The following is a 19,162-nucleotide window of genomic DNA, read 5'->3' as shown; positions in this document are numbered from 1 at the left end:
GTGCTATATAAGGACCATTCCATATAATGGATGCCATGTGCTTGTTGTAACTCCTCCAAATAAATTTTTTTTTTTTTTTTTTTACTTTTTTCAACTCTGAATCTGAATTGTGTCTGAAAAAATGTGAATAACACATACATTTAACTATTCAAAATATGTACTGGTCAAACTCAGACAGCTTTACTTAATTTGTACAAGGTTTCTAAACGGATGATGGTTGCAAAACTCATGTGACATTTAAAAACATGAAAAATAGCTAAATGGCGGCTATGCTAATAGCACAAGGACACTGAGCACATTCTAGTGATTTCCCCAAAATATGTACTTTAAAAATAAACAAATAAGATGTAAGAATTAATTTAACTAACAGGAATGAGTGTTGAGATTGCCCTCCTCAATCGATAAGATCAAATATGCAGAAAAATAAATGAAGGAACCTAATTTTGGCCTTCTCATGGTCTTCAAAAGAACCAACTGATGTAACTTCCTGTTGTAGGTGTTTCAGATGGGGTAATTTATAAGGTAACAGGAATGAGTAAAACCCAGGGATACAACTAAAATGTGTATTTGAACTTAAATATTATGGATTTTTTATGAAAAAATATATATTTTTAAAGCATAGATGGGATTAGGAGTCGCACAACACTGGGGAAAAAAAAAACATTTGAAGGATTTTAATAAATATATTTCATGGTAAAGTTTATAGTTAGAGAGTGGGCATAGATAACAAATGCTATTTTTTCAGTGTTTTAAGTAGTTTTAATCAATATTTTAATTGCACATCTTACTTTTGCAATTAAGTCAAAGTACAAGACAATTTGCTTAAAAATAAAATGTATTTAAAGTTATTTTGTGTTCACATTTATAGTTGTAATTTCCTGGGGACAGATGGCACCCATTCATTGGAATGGCCCATAAATAAATGCTTACTTAATGCTTGCTAATTAAGTATTCCACTTCCTTTTGTTTGTTTTGTTGTTTAGAGCACAGGAGTGCCGAGTGTTAATCAGTGTAACAGTGTATCTTAGTCTTATGGTAATTAACTGTCCTAACCTCCCCCACCTCTCATTCCCATCCCTCACCTCTCTCTACCCAGCATGCACTGCTGCGCTTTCGTTAACTTTACTCTGATATTATTAACTCTAAATGTTCGCAGAGTGATTAAATATCACTGCAGTTGGTGGAGCTGCAGCTGTGAGGTTCTCCGCTGGTTCTGTGGGTTTTTTGTAGGTTTAGTGAGGATAGTTTAGAGTTTATACCGTCAGTGAAGTCAGTAGTTCTGATACTGATCTCCTCAGATCCGCTATGTTCCAGGTCAGCTTTGCGCAGTGGCAGTATCGTAGCCTATGAGGTTTATCCGAGGCGCGATTATTGCTAGTTGAAAACTTTACCCAATACCCCGCCGTGACGACTTGAAATATAGTCGGCACTGGCAATTTTTGACGGTCTCTAAGGAGACTGATTATACTGGTTAAATAACAGATGATTAAAACATAATGAAGCTTAATTCATAAGAGCCTATGATAATGTGTAAGTCAGGATATCCGGTCCTTACAGCACTGTCTTTCACTTTAACTCATGAAGTTCCTGAGTGACATATATAAAACACTCTGCACATATAAATCACTACAGCACAGTGTGTGAATGAATGTTCTCTCACCTGACTTTATTTACAGAATACAGAGTGCTGGAGATTAAACTGGCTCCTTTAACAGTGTATTTTTGTTTCTACACGTCTGTTACAACCAGATTAACAGTTTTAATGCTTTAATTAAATGTTTTACATTCCATATAACAAGTTTTGACACGATTTCTAGAACAAAATTGAACACTACACATTATAACATTGTTGCTGTACCATTTATGTTACAAAATGATTATATCCCTAAAATCCCATACATCCTGTTCCCTTTTTGTTACAGTAAGAAAAAAAAGACATGCACCATTTTTTTTTGTCAAAGGTGCATGACACAATAGGAATTCTTGTGCAGTGTCGTGTTAACCATGTTTAAAATGATTAAGTAAACAATATGTAAAGTCCTTCACAGACTACATGCAACAAGAACATTAGAATATATATGCGGTGAACATTAGGTGTAATAAATGTAGTACGATTTATTTTGTAATCCAGTTAAACAATTAACATAAAAGGGGTAATAAGAATTATTTTTTAAATTATCAACCAGTAAAAATGTCATAAGTAAAACATTGCACCACATTTTAATTTCTTAAAACATTTAAAATGCCCTGCTAAAAAAATGTCTAATTATAAAATAGTAAAGGTTATGCATAATAGTGGTAGTAATAATAATAATAATAATAATAATAATAATAATAATACATCATTATTAATTATTGACTTAGACTTTTATGACATATTTTAAGCACGTTGGACTTTTATTATGACATAGAAATGGAGCCGTGGTGAGAGAGGTCTCGCGCCGTACCCTCCTCTCTGTGATAAACTCATGCATACACCAGGTGGCAGCCTCACACAAGCATCCCTGGGGGCAGTCCTGGGGGTGAACGGATGTGGACTCGTTATCATGTTTGTCTAGTCTATTTCACTTGGTCATAATTTTTCACCAGTAGGAGAACCCTATACAGCACTCTTTGGGACACTAATGTCTAGATTTGTCATAAAAGGTGCTTCATAATTGTGATATAAAAGAATAAAGTAACTTAATACTATAAATATATGTTTCAGTTAGTTATTTTACCAATTCTTCACTATACATAGGGGTATGTTCATGTTATAATTGTTTAAATGTTGTGTTTTTGAGGTCCAATCAGGGTTGCAAAGCAGGTGGGCCGAAATGAGGTATATCATAGAAACGCTCAGCCATACATGAAGTAACATAAGAGATAAATTTCGATCAATTTTTACCCATGTTGTTCATTGGAGGGAAAGTGATAAAATATATAAAAGAGTTTTTATTCAAAAGATAAGAAAAGAAAAAAGATAATTGACAAGTTAATTGAGCTATATCTTACATACTGAATTAGTACTCAGGTATTTTATATTTGCAAATATATAGAAAAACTCAATTTTGACCCAAAATTTATTAAAGCTGATTTCAACTGTTTCCGGTGACCAACTGAAGAGAGCAAATAAAGAAAATGGCTTTGCATGAAAAAAAAAAAAAAAAACATTTTATCATTAAAGTTATTTTTTGTGATTTTTGTTTACAATGCAATTAGTAGTTGAGAGTTTATCTGTGCTTGCAGTTATTTTAATAAGAAGTACTGTGTGTGATCCCAGACCAGCTTCTCATGTTTTTTTTTCTTATATTAAACCTTAATATACCTTACAGTAAAGGTAATTGTTATTCAAAGATCGCAGGACTCCTTAGAAACATGTAAAAACGATTTGAAAGCCTGGTTAGGTTGAATAACACTTTTGTAAACTATGCTTTAAAAAAAATGAATAAGCATCCAATTTTTAATTTAGCTATTTTGATTTTAAAAAATCCAGCTATCTAAACGCAGGTGTGATTGGATGTGCAACTGTAATAACACATGCGTCCATCAGAGGGCAGCCTGCCACATAAAAAAAAAATCTGAATTCATGTCAAACTGTATTTATATCTGTTCAGACCTAAAATAATGCAAAGAAAGCTAGTTCATATTCATAAGTTTTAAGAGTTCAGAAGTCAATATTTGGTGGAATAACCCTGATTTTTAATCACCAATTAATCACATGTTCTCCTCCAACAGTCTTACACACTGCTTTTGGATAACTTTATGCCACTCCTGGTGCAAACATTCAAGCAGTTCAGCTTGGTTTCTTCTAGATTATATTCCAGAGCTTTTAAATTTGGTAAATTCAAGGAAAAACATCATTAAGTGGAGCTGTATATACATAAATAGTATACATTCAAATTCTCCTTTTATATGCAACTTACAACAACATATAAACAACTATGCAAATTAAATCAGCTCATTAATTTATTTTAAGTTTGAATTCATCAGCTGCAAGACACATTTGAAATGTTAATGAATAATTCATCAGCAAGTACGCACACATGACCTTTGTAGTAGTCTTTAGTCTCTGATAGGTGATGTTTAGAGCAGTGGTTCCCAACCTATGGGTCGCGACCCAACCTATGGGTCGCCAAAGATCCACGATGGGTCGCGAAGCCCTCTTGATTTTAAGGGGTTTCATTTTAATACTATATATAGTCTAGGGTAAGCAAAATTCGCCGCGCTGCGCTGCGCTCTCTCTGTCTCTCTCTCTCTCTCTCTCTCTGGCGCGCGCGCGGGCGCTCTCTCCGGCAGCGCGGAGCTAAATTCAGCGCGAGGCTGAATATAATAATATAATAATATAAAACTCAGTTTAGTTAAATAAATGAAAATGAGTGAGGGCCTGTAAAGTTAATCAATTATTGTCCAATATTTGGACAGGTTGAGGTTTTGGTGAGCTGTTTTACTGATTTGAAACTGAAACTGAAACTGATATTATTATTTTTTTTGTTTGTTTGTTTTTATTTTATATAAATTATTTTTTATTCATTTTAAATAGTTGTATTATTTTATTGATCTAATTATTTTTTTCTTCATAAGATAAAAATTCCTTATGTTTTATGTATCAATTTTTCCTTTTTTACGTGTTTATTTTATTCATCTATAGTAAATGTCAGTTTTTATTTGTCATTTCTAAGCAAGCTACGCTAACCTATCCACAGTCCAGCCGGCTAGCTAAAACCAACACCACCGAACCAAAAAATGCACAGCTTTCACCTGAAGACGACTCCTCTGAGCAGGAGAGGAGAGTATTAGTGTTATTTCACGCTCCTAACATCACCATCTTCACTTATTCCCAATTTTGATTTCAAGCTAACTTTCGTGGTGTTAGTCTGTATGAACCATACACCGTTTTGTAGTTAAGTTTCAGTTCTGTTACAGTTGTTGTGGAACTACTTTTTGGCGGAAGGCACATTCCATTTTAAAGCATATTCATTCTTAATTTCTTAAAGTTCTTTGAGTTAAAGTTCTTTTCTTAATTCATTTTGTAAAAAAAAACTGTTGTATAAAAGCAATAGAACATTTGAGGTCGTGTGTTATCACGAATAACATCACGGCTGTGATGATCTACAGCCGTGATGTTATTCGTGATACCAGACTCCCTCTCGTGTTCTATTGCTTAAATCTTTAACATGATATAAAATGTTATTGGGATAGACAGTATGGTATGTATCATGGATTGTACAGTATAGGAAAATAATAGAGAAAATAAATATTTGATACGCAGCCAATATTGCAGTTTTTTTTTCTGTAAGTTTGGTCCCTAGTGTCCTCATACAGTTTTTTGATCCAGGCCATGGTGTAGAGGTTGGAGTGTGATTGAATGTGTGGACAGGTGTCTTTTATACAAAAAAAAAGACAGGTCCGTGAGAGCCAGAATTCTTGCTGGTTGGTAGGGGATAAAATTTGTATTATTTCATGCAATAAAATGCAAATTAATTATTTAAAAAACATACTATGTGATTTTCTAGATTTCGTCTCGCACAGTTAAAAATGATAAAAATTACAGACCTCTCCATTCTTTGTAGGTGGGATAACATGTAAAAATAGGCAGAGTATTTAATACTTATTTAAGGATTCTTTAGTCAAAGTCAAAGTGGTTTTTATTGTAATTTTCAGCTATATACAGAGTACACAGTGAAACGAAACAACGTTCCTCCAGGGACCATGGTGCACATAAACACAGTGTAGACAGAACAATAAGTGCAACAGTACAAAAAAGTGCAGACAGACAATACAACACAATACAGACAAAGAATAATAAATAACAAGACAGTGTGCAAATTATGCAGTGTGCAAAAAAGACCAGTGAGGTAGTAATTACCTCTATTACACAGTGTGCAATAGAGTCCAGTGAGGTAGTAGGGTTTTTTATTGCTTTCCATTTTCTGGGGTAAGTGGGGTAAGAGTGACAGTGGTACATGTACAGAAAAACCATAAGTTCAGTCTCTGCAGTTGAGGAGACTGATGGCTTGGGGGTAGAAGCTGTTGCAGAATCTGGTCGTGCTGGACCGGATGCTGCGGTACCTTCTTCCTGAAGGCAGGAGGGAGAACAGTTCGTGTGAGGGATGGGTGGGGTCATTCACAATGCTGGTTGCTTTGCGGATGCTGCGGGTGGTGTAAATGTCCGTGATGGAGGGGAGAGAGACGCCGATGATCCTCTCAGCTGTCCTCACAATACGCTGGAGGGTCTTGCGGTCAGAGACGGTGCAGGTCCCAAACCAGGCAGTGATGCCTGCATACACTAAAATGTCTAAAAAAAATCATACACTATACACTATGATTCTGCATACACTAAAATGTCTAAAAAGTGGATAAGGAGAACAAAATCAAACAAATGAGACAAAATACTAGACTTTGTAATTTATTTACTATGGAAAAATACACCATAATGCATACAGTATCTGAGTGGCAAAATTATTTGAACTTTGTTTCAGTATCTGGTGTGACCCTGTTGTACTGCAATAACTGTAACTAAATGTTTCTGGTAACTATTGATTAGTTCTGCACGCTAGGAAGAATTATTTTATATAATACAAAACTGCTTCAGCTCTGTTGTGTTGGGAGGTATGGGGGTATGGTTTTACCAGCATTTTCAGTGTACTAAAACAATCCAACAATGCCCCAGTGTAAGACAGAGTCAGAGAAATGTAGAAAATAAAAGCTAACTATTAAAGTGCAGCTGTCAAAAAGCATGCTTATCTGTCTGTCTGCCCATCCCTCCATTTTGTTCATGTTCCTTTGATATGTAAGTAAGATATCTTTTTGCTGCACACACTATTGTTTTGCTTCTACAGCTGCATTAGTTCTGTTAATAAGTCATGCTAATATGAAAATTGGTGGAGTGTTTTATCATATTTACATTTTGTAATGTTTATGTTTAATATTTTAAATCTTCCCATTGTGTTCCATTTGATTTGAAGGTACAAGACCTGTTTCTAGAGGCAGAGTATTCCTTTGGACAAAAGCGTCTGCCAAATGTAATGTAATGTAACTAACTACTTCTAACCTCTTTTCCTTCTTCTCCTCCTTCACTCCTCTATCCCATTATTTCACTTTGACCTCCTTTAGGCCCCATCTAAAGATGATCTGTGGCCATTTCAGAGGCACTGTACATAATTTACTTGCAAACACACATTGCATGCAAAGCAGAACCATGCTTCATCACCATAAAGCCCAGTGACAGTATTTATCTCTGAGAAATTAACTTTAGAGCATTCCTAAGCTTTTGCAAATTGGGGTGAAGTGTTAGAAAATAAATATCCAATGCTATTCATCCATTCTCGTTCTCTCAGAGACAAGTCATTTGCTGAATAAAGGCAAGTGTGAGAATTCTGGATGAGACCCAAAGGATGTGTAGGATCGATACAGTCAGAGGTGCGCTGCGCTTTGCACTCGGGTTTGCCATTTGCACACCAGAACCAATTAAAGTGGATCAATAGAAGCTTATGATACACAGCGTGTTGGTCACAGGTGTACCTGCAGATTGGTAAAGACTGAAGGGCCTGCTGCTTCCTTTCACCTTATTAGAAACCCCTGAATTTCTGGCACTCTCCATCAGTGAACGCCCTCGTCAGCCCCCTGCCACGGAGACCCAGGTGGGCCGGCAGTGAGTGGATTGACTTTGTGAATTTTCTGAGAAGAGAGAACTTATGAGTTATTTCAAACTCTAAACTCAAATCTCGATATATTAATAATTAGACTTCAATGGGCCCAGTTTTCTTTTACATACGTTTTGTTGCTTAACACCCACTTATAACATTTGTGTGGATTTATTTGTATAATTTGTCAATCTCTAATTAAAAAAAACAAGCATGCTTTTGTTACTGTGACTTTAGGACTGTTACTGTATGTTATGATGTATGTAAAAGACTATAGTAGTGCAGGCTAAAACCCAACTTCTGTGTAATTGTTGACATCTTGTTTTTTAAACTTGAGGTTTTCTAAACCTTATGTTAAGTTATATTTAGAGTGATGAACAATGTGGTTCGAAATACAGTATTAACAACATTAACAACAAAAATACAGTGAAATGTGTTTTTCTTGCGTAATGTTAAATATTTCTCTTAAGGTCTTCATAAAATGTTCAGCTTTATGTCATCATCACCATTAATCATCATGATTAATTTTTATACAACTATTTCCAACAACTCTTTCATCCTAAAAAATGAACAGGCAGAGCTCTGAGTGGTCCACCAAAACAAGGTGCTGCCACTGTGAGCCGAGGTTTGTTCAAAACCTATGTAATGCTGTCTGCCATCAGCAGCCAGAGTCTTTGCTTTGCTCTTTCTGAGTGGGTAGATGGTGCTCTCTCTCTCTCCCCATCAGATCAAGGTGTTGTCAGTCAGCACAGCTGTCTGTTAGCTGATGTATAGAAGCTGGGTTGCTGTGCTTCCTTCCAAAGACATTGGCTACTTGGTGATGCTACATAAGTGCCAGTTAAAAAAGAGGAGGTGTATGGCTTCTCATGGGCTAGTTTTTACCCTCCTAGTGTTGGCAGCACTATTAGTGATACAGGGTGTCCTAAGAAATGAGTGGGGTAATTGGCCTTCCAAATTGGGGTGAAAATGGGATAAATATAGAAATTAATTATTTAACCCTCCTGTTATGTTATAGGTCAAAGTGTTTAAAAAACAAAGTTTAAAGGTCTAGAAAAATAGTTAAAAGTATTTTTTTCAGTATGAACCTTTTTCTGCTTGCCTTAATTAGTGTAATCAACATATTTGCAACCACCCCCTGCAAAAACTAAACTAAAACAAAATTGCAATGTTAAGTTTCAATGTTATGCAAAGTTATTGTGTTTTATATGGTGGTCTTTCAATAAATGAGTGAATTATCCTAATTGAACCATTACCTGTTAGAGGTAAGGAACACCATTGCACTAAATATTGATAGAATAATTAGCAATGGAGTTAGCAATGAAATATTCACACTGCTTGTTAGGATTTTTTTGGATAATTAAAAATGCACTAGGTCAAATTGACCTGGGAACACAATTGCTGTTCCTGACAAAGTAACAAACAGGAAGGTTAAAAAAAAGAACACCCCTTCAACCCTACCCCAAAACCTGCAGGAACTGCATGATTTTCAAGCTGCATGGCACTGATTAATTTAATATTGAGATGTCTGGCATGTTGTATTACAAGTGCTTTACATTGTATGTGTAGCCCAATTGATGTTGCCCATATCGTTGCAATTAACTACATTTTAAATAATGTATTGTACATAAAAATGTACCTTTATATTCATTCTAAATTGTATTGCAATCCGACGTTTCTTTCTGGGTGCCACTATTTTTTTGATGGTATGAATATGTCTGAGAAACTGATTTCAAAATGGGTTCTGTTTCCATCTCATATTACGTACTGTATGGATTGTATGGACTGGAAAGTCCATGGCACATTGAGGCATTGATTTATACAGCATTAGACTCTACACTCAGATTCTAAATATGTATTTACTGACTAATTACTCTTGGGGTAAAAGGAAAATGTTTCAATGTAATTTTTCGCAGAACCATTTCTTTCAGAAACTTCCATCACCGTGTCCTACTAGTTATGTAACCAGAGATAATACCTTCATTAGTGTGAAATCAGATATGAGGCCAGTCAGTCAATTTACTCCACAACAAAAGCTCCATAGTAAATCTGTTATGCAATCGCTGACGGCTGAGCTGTGGGCAGGTAACAGAGCGGCTCCCATTTCAGCGAGAGAGAGTGGAATGTCATTATTCCTGATGTAAATGGAGCACTTGTAGGGTGAGCGGGCAGTAATGTGAGGAGGTGCGGGAGGCAATCCGTCAATAAGCGCTCTCGCCCTGCCAGCCCTGGAAGACTAATCCCCCTGTGGTGCTGAGGGATTGGCCAACTGATAGTGATGGAGTGCTGCCACTGAGTGGCCATGAAACCCTTTAAGTCATGTAGTAGTCAGAATGTGATTGAGGTGTGGCAGAACGGAGTCGTCAATGGTCCTGCCTTTCTGTGCTGAAACTATGCTGAATGTTATTGTTAGGGGTGTTTATATAATAGAATCCTGACAGTTATTTAGAATGCAATCATTCATAACTTGAACAGTCTGAGTTAATATAATGATAGTTTAAGCACAAACATTTTGCCCCTCTTGCCAGAATTATTCACAATAATATTGCAACGCAATAGTTCAATATTGCATATCTGTGAATAGCAAAAGTATATGGACCTTTAGGATTACCCTGGAATTTAAAGATGAAATTACAGTCAGGTGTTGTAAATCAATGGGATGACAATCATGTGTGAGTAGGTCTCCTATTTATTTAAGAAATAGGAATCTTCTCATCACATACATTTTACAAAGGGTATCATGGATTTTTGAGGAGCACAGATAAAGGGTTGTTGATGCTCAGGCTGGAAAATGTTCATAAAACATCTCTAAAAAGTTTGGACTGCACTAATCCACTTAAAGATGGATTGTGTACAAACAGAGGAAGTCTGCAAGGTCACAAAGAAACCCAAGGTAACTTCTAAGCAACTAAAGGCCTTTTTTCTTATTGGCAAATGTTAATGTTTATAAATCTACCATCAGGACCAGAACAACAATGGGCAGGTAACAGAGAGGTTCCCATTTTGGCAAGATAATACAGTCATATGAAAAGGTTTGGGCACCCCTATTAATCTTAATCATTTTTAGTTCTAAATATTTGGGTGTTTGCAACAGCCATTTCAGTTTGATATATATCTAATAACTGATGGACACAGTAATATTTCAGGATTGAAATGAGGTTTATTGTACTGACAGAAAATAAAAAAAACTAAATTTAACCGGTGCAAAAGTATGGGCACTGTCATGTGGAGTATAAACTCTTTTAGTGATGTAAGTGCCTACTGCGCATGTGCGAATCAGATTTTATTCACCCGTTTTCGAGCATGGAGGCTCGCGCCTGGTTTTCAATAAAGAGCAATGCTTTGTTTACAACCTGCCTGACGATTATTAGCGGTGATAAACACCACAGGCACCCTTAACATTTTATTGATTTGAATACTCCTAACTACTTTTTACTGACTTACTAAAGCACAAAATTGGTTTGGTAAACTCATTGAGCTTTAAACTTCATATCCAGGTGTATCCAATCATGAGAAAAGGTATTTAAGGTGGCCAATTGCAAGTTGTTCTCCTATTTGAATCTCCTCTGAAGAGTGGCATCATGGGCTCATCAAAACAACTCTCAAATGATCTAAAAACAAAGATTGTTCAACATAGTTGTTCAGGGGAAGGATACAAAAAGTTGTCTCAGAGATTTAACCTGTCAGTTTCCACTGTGAGGAACATAGAAAGGAAATGGAAGACCACAGGGACAGTTCTTGTTAAGCCCAGAATTGGCAGGTCAAGAAAAATATCAGAAAGGCAGAGAAGAAGAATGGTGAGAACAATCAAGGACAATCCACAGACCACCTCCAAAGAGCTGCAGCATCATCTTGCTGCAGATGGTGTCACTGTGCATCGGTCAACAGCACTTTGCACGAGGAGAAGCTGTATGGGAGAGTGATGCGAAAGAAGCCTTTTCTGCAAGCACGCCACAAACAGAGTCGCCTGAGGTGTGCAAAAGCACACCTCAGGCGACTCTGTTTGTGGCGTGCTTGCAGAAATGGCTTCTTTCTTTTTGCACCGGTCAAATTCTGGTTTAATGCATATTGCACATTTTCTGTTAGTACAATAAACCTCATTTCAATCCTGAAATATAACTGTGTCCATCAGTTATTAGATATATCAAACTGAAATGGCTGTTGCAAACACCCAAATATAAGAAATATAGAACAAAAAATGATTAAGATGAATAGGGGTGCCAAAACTTTTTCATATGACTGTATCTAGTCTTTTAACTTGGTTTAAAAATAATGTAATTATGAGTGTAGAAACCTTAAAACACAAGTTAAGCTTTGTAAGGACAGCAGAGTAGAAATCCTTTAGGGGACTACATACACCCCTCCAATCATTGTTGTGGATGTGACCCAAGCATTGCTCCAAATCTGCACCTACTGTACATGCAGCTCTTTGATGCAAATCACTGCACTGAAATCAGAACTTCTTCCTCATACTGCTCCACTTCCTTAAGGTCAGATGATGATGTATGCTCTATATGTGACTCATTTCATCACAGTCACACACACACGCAGACACACACGCTGAGTTATGGTCCATCATAGTTTTAGGCTGTGGCTCCTTCCTGAAAGGTCAGAGAAATTTGATTTTCACAGCTGGCATACTCATACATCATCCACACAGGAGGTTTATTGGAGCCTGACAGTTGACAGAGCACTGCTAACAGGCACATGGTTGTTTTAGCACCATCAGGTTTCAGTTGTGTTTGCTGGTGCCTGTGATACCAACCGATGAGTCACATTCCTGCAAAAAGCCTTTGGTCCCAAGGTTATTGTGAAGTTTCACTGACTCTATACAGTACTGATAAGAACTGGACGACTTGGGCTTTCTCTAAGAAGCTTTCTCTAAGAAGTTAAAAAGTTAAGATCAAATTTTATATACATATTTATTCTCACTGGTTTAAAATGATGAGAGCATTTTAATTAAACAACTGCCTTCTTAATCCATTAAGCCTACTGCACTGAAGTATTACATCTGCTTTAAATAAATCTCATTAAAGTTCATCAACCGTAGCTGACAGCGATAACATTTCAAACACCCTGTTAGCCTGAGCATTACAAATACATTGCATTAACTGAGGTGACATCGCTTGTATATAACATAGGGATCCTGTCAGCGGAGCATTAACATTTAATCTGGGCAAATCCAGTCCACAGCCAGGCATACACTTACAGTACATTACCTGTGTATACTCTGAGTGGTCAATTTGTCATCTTGTAGCTACACTTTCTGGCCTTTTTTTTAGGAACACCTACTATGTAGCACTTTGCAGGTTTATGATTTCTGAATGCATTTTTTGTTCATAATTGTCAACATCCATCAATGAAAATAAACCACAAGACCACCCCTGATTAAATAATGTTATTACAATTATTCATAACAATATGAGCACAGTCAGGGGTGGATTAATGCCCAGGCTAGTGGAGGTGGAGCGGCTGGTGGAGCATTGGAGACTTCAGAGGAGGAAACTCAGAGCTCAGTAGCTCATTCACTCATAGTAAAAACAAAGTGTGTAGTTGAAGAGAAGTTTCTGACTTAGCATGGTCTCTCTCTCTCTCTCTCTCTCTGACTGTACATAACCTGGAATCGGATTCATCCCCTCTGAAAAGAGACCGCATCACACCCGCCCGGTTAAAAAGGATTTTTCTGCATGCTCTGTGCAATTATCTATTTTCACCAGAGAGGGCACTAAATCCCAAAACTTACAGACATCAGCTTTAAACTCAGCACATTAAAATATTCTAATTTAAAAATAATAAAAACTACAATGAGATATCCCTAAAAATTTAATCATGAGTTTAATTATGATTAATCACAGAATATATGTTGTGATTAGTACAATTATTTACAAATATTTTTAAGTAATTGACGTCATTAATATGAATAGCATTTTCTTGTGTGTGAGTGTATGTGTGTGTTTATGTCTGTATCCTTCACTCAGCACAGTGATAATAAACCCAGTTTTATAATGCTGTCTACTCAACCCTCAGGACAAGCGGGAAGTGTTCACAGAAATGATAATAATCATTGGTTGAAGCCAGTAGCTAATATTAGTGTCTCACTCGGACACAGCGTTTTGACAAAAGTTATAACTCTACACACTCTTGTTTGGGGCAAACAAGCATAGTTGCTTTTTAAGACCACAGAAGTTTAATTTTGTTGCTCTTGCCTTTGAAAACCTACATATTACTCCTTATTGTCAGAAACACCATCAAGGTTGAATGAAATCCATGAGTCTGAAGATCGCTCACAGAAATATCAGGGTACTGGAAAGCGTAGTAAGAAAACACTTCCAATGGGGCTTGTTTTCTGAAACAAGGCATGTTTAATTCAGTTAATTGTCTGTAACCGAGAGCTAAGTAGCCTGTTTTGGCTCTAAGTGTACTCACAACAAAATCAAATATATTCAGACAACAAACCATGTTCCCCTCGGTTAACTTAGTGCTGTTTTCTGTTCTACTTACTGATTATTGATGAGAGCAATGCTGTGCTTCACTTCAATTCAAAATTCAAATGAATGCAAAGCAATCACGATTCTCCTAATACTGTTAATGGATCTATTCCCAGTGTGGCCTCAGATGTCCCCAGACCATTTCAAACAAATGAAATAACCATGCTAGATTGGCAATGCTGAAAATTGTAAGGGGAACCAAAACAATATGCTTGCATAAATTTGTGTTTTGGGGGGGTTCTGAACTCCTGTATTCTCTTTATTTCTGTGGTGTGGTGACTCAACCATAGCCTTTATTATTTTTGAGCTGGAGCAGAACGGTTTTGCTTTTATGTGCTTTTGTTGCTGTTCGGGTATGGAAATAGATTCTTCCGGGTTGCTTTTTCCCCCCATTAGTGAAGTGACCTGTTGAACTGGGGGCTGGCTGCACATCCATGTTGATGTACTTTTTTTTGGTTGTAGTTTGAGCCTTTTAGCTAAACTCATGGGAATTGATGTTTTCATCTTGAATTGCTTCCGGCTGGTAAAATGCCACAGGCAGATTTTGTTTACATGTCTGTGAATGGCCTGTTGAAGAGCGTGAAGATGCAAGGCACAGGTAAGATCAGGCTTTTCATCTCCAAGGACAGTCCAGCAACCACAGCTAACGCCGGCACATGAAGGTGACTTTGACTGGGATCTGATAAAAGCTCTTCTGAATTATGCATGGACCACCTCGGCCCAGCTCTTTTGGCGGATAGGGGTGGTGGGGTGTTCGGGGAAGAACACACAGTTCAATAGCAGCCATTACCGGCAGTCTGGAAGGCTTTCAAAGACGAAAGTTGAAACTTGCCTAAGGTTTTGGTGAGACAAAGAGGAAGCTGTTTGATATCAGAGATAGGGGAGATGGAGCTGGCTCTCTGATTGCTCCATGTGATCTGATTACCCTCTTCATTGAACTGTGAGAGAAGGGATGGGCAGGTGAGGAGAGAGAAGGCACAGAGCCCATCAGGCGGGTTTTCACTGGGCAGAAGCGGTCAGTGTCAAACCTGCTGAGAAGATCTGTTATTCTGCAGGTAGCTAAGTGCCGCTCAGTAGGGGCCTAGACAGGTCATCACCTTTAGAACAACACAGGAACATGTCAGAAGATGTAGCATTTAGCCGTATTCAACTGAAAGCAAATGAAAATCACAAAGTATTATTGTTGCATATGGCTTTTAAATATTTATAATGATGTCTATATGAATTAAGGGTAGAAGTCTTTAATTATTCCTTAGTCCCTAAATAAGTTTCTATTTTTTTCTATTCTCGTTAATAATCAATAGTTGTCCTTATTCTTTATCTATATGCCATCAAAAATACTTCATGTTATAATACCACGGAGCAAAGTCTTCTCATGTTCAGCACTGCCTTAGCTTCTCTGCTGTGTGAAAGCTGAATCTGTAGCAGCAGATTGCAGCCTCTAAAGCTGTGAGAGGATTTTGGATAAAAACTTACTCAGATAAACAAATGCAAATTGAAAATATGTCATAAACCCAGTGAAAAATTATGTAGTTAAGATTCCTAGCTTAAAAAACAAATGTGAGGCATATTATGATCATTACAGCTTGCTATTGAATTATTTATACCATTGTAAATTGCTTGTCACATAGTAAATTTTTAATTAGCAGCATCTTATTTGATGCATCTTTTGGATCACGCCTATGATATTTTTTAAAGTAGATAAGTAAGCACTTTTGTAAGATGATCTAATCTAATAAGATAAGTGCCTTAAATATAAATTTAACTTAGGTTAAGGAAGAGACATTTAGATAGAGAGAGTGTAAAAGTGTGAAACTGACAACAGTTTATTTATTTTTTCCTTTCATATGTCTTAGTCATACTGCATTCATAAAAGCCTCAGGTCTTAAGTTAGTGTCTAACTGTGTGAATTCTTTTATAATCATATTATATATAATCATTTCTTCAATTTCTTTTAATATATTTTTATTTATATAAGTTTATTTTAGTAGTAGTAATTGTAAACTACTTAAAATCAGTAATTGTAAATTACTTAATTGTGAACAGCACAGTGTAAATTGCATTATAGAATGTGCAAATATAAGAACACAACAAACTGATAACCTAAGAACACCTCATCAGGATACAATCGACATTCAAGAGATAAAAGAGAAAAATACAAGCACAATATTAAAATGACTAAATCAGATAATAGTGTCTGAACTGAAGAGTGCACACAGTCAGGCTTTTGAATGAAAACAGGGGGGGGGGGGGTTAGGAGTGAGGATAACAAATGTCAGATGTTATTGTGAGTTTTCAAACAATCAGTGAGCACTCCAGTGTTTCTCCCCTCTGTCTTTCCTTAAATTCATCTTTTCATTAAAAAGAAATCAGAGCTTTTTATCTCGTGTGTCATCTCTGGGCTCAGCGAATGCAGAGCCAGTACAGTCCATCATTCTCTCAATTTAACCTTTCTCCAAGCATCAGCAGCAGCGCTCGCTCCCTCACTCATCATCATTTACGTCTAATTCTTGGAAAAGGCCATTTACGAAACACTCTGTAACCTTTTCCTGCCTCCACTCTCGTAATTGTCTGAGGAATTAGAAATAGGATGGATTGAGATCAATGGTAAAGAGTGATAACACCAATTCTCACACCATTAGGAGGAACATGAAGTAACACTGCTGACTCTTTTACAATAGAAAATAAAAGGGGAGGAGTAGAGTAGAGCACATCTGAGGTCTGTTTTGTAGAGCAGAATACTGGTAATAAATTATTCAGGCAATTTTGAAGAAGCAGTTGATAAAGAAAAAGATTTTCACTTCAAGAAGGACATAATAATGAAATAAAACAGGAAATCTAATCTAAGAGCAGGAGGAAATGAGCTAAAGAACATTTAGACTATATAAATCCTTATTATCACTAAACAAATTTACAGGACAGTTAATTGGCTTTATCTTGCTTTAGTCAAAGTTTTTCAAAGCGCCTGAGCAAACCTTCTATCAAACCATCTACTGAACACTAAACAAACTGCTTTACTTTAGCTCACATTTGTTTGTAGTGCATTTTTAATTTGGGATTAATAAGACCTAACAAGTATAAAAACTAAACTTTTAGATTTTTTTTCTAATAATCTTTTTACAAGATTTTTTGCAAAAAATAGTAGTTTATTATAGTAGTTTACTTACATAAAAATTATGCATGCCATTTTGGATCAGAAAAAAACAATTAGTCCAAAAACAAAAGTTTAGCTTTCTACAGACAGTAAATGACCTAGCTTCAAAAACAATATTTGATGATAATTTTTACGTGGCCCATGTTTCTTTCTCGACTGGCTGTAGAAACTTTTGACTGGGATTCCCGCCATCTTGTTTTCAATCAATTGAGTGTAATGTTGTCATGTGGCCCCTAGATAGTACAGGTATTCTCTCCATATGAGGGTCAACATTTTGCAATGACTGCAATGTTTTTGTAAATAAATTGTTAGGAAATGTCCACTTTATTATTACTACTAGAGTAAAATATCTTGTTTAATTATATTTACAATATATTTTGTTCTGTTTTAATTGATCAGTTATATTATCTCCATCTGTCAATACTGTTCAAATAAAGATCAAATGTCCATATGTTTTCAAAACTATTTTTTTTGGAGTGTCCAAATCCTTTTCTGTGACTGTATATGTCACAATCTAATACATAAAATGTTATGTATTATTGTTATGTGCATGCAAACGTGTAGAATTATTTGAGATTTGAACTTGTTTTGCCTAGATTAGATTTACATGGAATTTTATTCACAGGAAATGCTACTAAATTACACAGGCTGATAATTTCAGTTCATTCATCATGAGATTGGGTTGCCACACAAGTACAGTAATTATATTATGGCACTGCTGCCTCCATTGGCATGGAAAGTTTGGACAGCTGCTGTGGGAAAAAAACAGGGTTTTGTCTGGAAAAAAATAGGATCTACACATTTTTTTAATTTCTAGTATAATTTAAACAACAAAGTATTGTGCCCATAAGTCATGTGGTATTTAGCTTCAATATATGAACAGTGCAAAGCCTTGCTAGAATTTACAGCTTGTTTTAAGTTTCTTTTCCTTTCCTTTCCTAGAAGAGTGCATCTGACAGTTGCCCTGCATCCTTCTGTCACAGGCTTGGACGGCAGGAAGGGTTGGTTGGTTGTTGGGGTTTTATTGCCACTCCAGCACAAATTTGGCTATGTGTGGCATACACTTGGTTTTAAAAGTGTAGATATAAATGCACAGTTGATTCAAATATTACATAAGCCTCTACATGTGTGTCAAATTTGATGTTTAAGATTAAGATCCGATAAAAACTTTAAAATCTTCCCTGGTGGGTGTTTCCCAAAAAGGTCCTTTATGTTCTGTTCTTGATAGTAAAATGTTCTTATATGGTTATGGGCTGGACCGGCAGGAAGGGTGCAATTCCCCAGCAAACCTCGTTATAATAATGTATTAATGAACCACATCAACATATTTAAAACTTTCAAACTTTAACAATGAAGCACAATATTAGCAATGGATGGTGGTGTGGAGTATTTGGCAACCGCAGGACAGAAAAGTGATAGTTAAAAAGGACAGGGGTGGTAAATCATCCTCTACACTTTCTCCTATAAACAAATACTCTGAATTAAAAATACATAGAAAGGTTTTTGGTGATTTTGAAGTGCACACTTAAAAATTTACTTAAAGCATTTTTTAAAGGTGCTTTTTTAAGCAAATTAAATAATTTATAAAGCACAACCATCAAATGAATGGTTTATGCAAGGATTGCAGCATTATCTGCAAAACCATAATATTGTTTTAATGTGTGCCTTAAAAATAGAAAAATACATATATATTTAAATTTAAATTATTTTTGTCTGTCAGTTCAAAGTATTAAATTAAAGTCACTTTGAACTAGCAAAATAAAATATAATGCCACCCATCCAATTTTAGAGATAATACAGTTAATCCTGGTGAATTTTTCTCATCTATGAAATGTTTACTCTGTTACTCTGTCTGATCATATTTACAAATCCCCAGGCAAATTTCCCAGGCTACTTTA

The 19,162-nt window shown here is 36.1% G+C and overlaps 1 non-coding gene across 1 annotated transcript; it reads left to right on the top strand.

Annotated features, from left to right (window-relative positions):
• The first annotated feature begins 1,317 nt into the window (after positions 1-1,317).
• On the top strand, positions 1,318-1,458 carry LOC125799224 (U4 spliceosomal RNA). Its single transcript, XR_007438052.1, has one exon. It is a non-coding gene; the product is annotated as a U4 spliceosomal RNA (small nuclear RNA).
• The last annotated feature ends 17,704 nt before the right edge of the window (positions 1,459-19,162 follow it).

The sequence above is a fragment of the Astyanax mexicanus genome, chromosome 2 (assembly GCF_023375975.1).
Source record: "Astyanax mexicanus isolate ESR-SI-001 chromosome 2, AstMex3_surface, whole genome shotgun sequence".
NCBI lineage: Eukaryota > Metazoa > Chordata > Actinopteri > Characiformes > Acestrorhamphidae > Astyanax > Astyanax mexicanus.
Note: the sequence above shows the minus strand (reverse complement) of the source record. Positions and strands in the feature narration are given on the sequence as shown.